The sequence below is a fragment of the Sinocyclocheilus anshuiensis genome, unplaced genomic scaffold (genome assembly GCF_001515605.1).
Source record: "Sinocyclocheilus anshuiensis isolate Anshui unplaced genomic scaffold, SAMN03320099.WGS_v1.1 scaffold521, whole genome shotgun sequence".
Taxonomy (NCBI): Eukaryota; Metazoa; Chordata; class Actinopteri; order Cypriniformes; family Cyprinidae; genus Sinocyclocheilus; species Sinocyclocheilus anshuiensis.
In genome coordinates, this window is record NW_015540882.1 from 848623 (window position 1) to 849332 (window position 710).

The 710-nt window shown below is 32.5% G+C and overlaps 1 pseudogene; it reads right to left on the minus strand.

The window, feature by feature from the left end:
• Positions 1–710, minus strand: part of LOC107688575 (serine/threonine-protein kinase BRSK2-like) — an 89273-nt pseudogene that overhangs the window by 62599 nt on the left and 25964 nt on the right.

A 710-nucleotide genomic window follows, 5' to 3' on the forward strand; every position in this document is an offset into this window, starting at 1 on the left:
TTTTTAACCTTAAACCGCATAAACACATTTCATTACACCAAATACACAAAATAATGTTCTTTTTAGCAACGTTCTTTTTGACCCCTTTAAAAAAATATTTATTTTACGTTTCTCAGAAGAAATAAAGTCACATGGGTTTAGAACAACATGAAGGTAAGTAATTGTTGACAGAAATGTTATATTAGGGTGAACTATTCCTGTAAGGTAAAGTCTGGAGTGACTTTGCAATTAGCCATGACTCACCACCAGCAGAGCAAACAGAATGACACCACAGCTCCAAACGTCTGCTTTCCTTCCGTCATACTTCTCTCCCTAACAGAGACAAGACAAAGTCAAAATGCAATCCCGATTCCAGATCAGGTCATACATTCATAGGTCTCTTTTTTACTGACAGTCAGGTAACACTCACCTGGATGACTTCAGGACACGCATAATGAGGAGATCTGTGAAAAGACAACATCAGCTGGAGTTACCAGCAGTAATCTCTGTGTATTCATCTCTCAATATTTTTATGTCTTATTTACATGCCTTTAATAATTGACATGTATTGGCAAGTACTTTCAAAATGTTTCATCCAAGAAGTAAAATACAGTAAAGATATAAAATAACAGATTTGTTCCATGCTAAATGAACACACTCATTCATTATTTTATATTTTTACAATTTGTATAATACTATATATATATATATATATATATATATATATATAT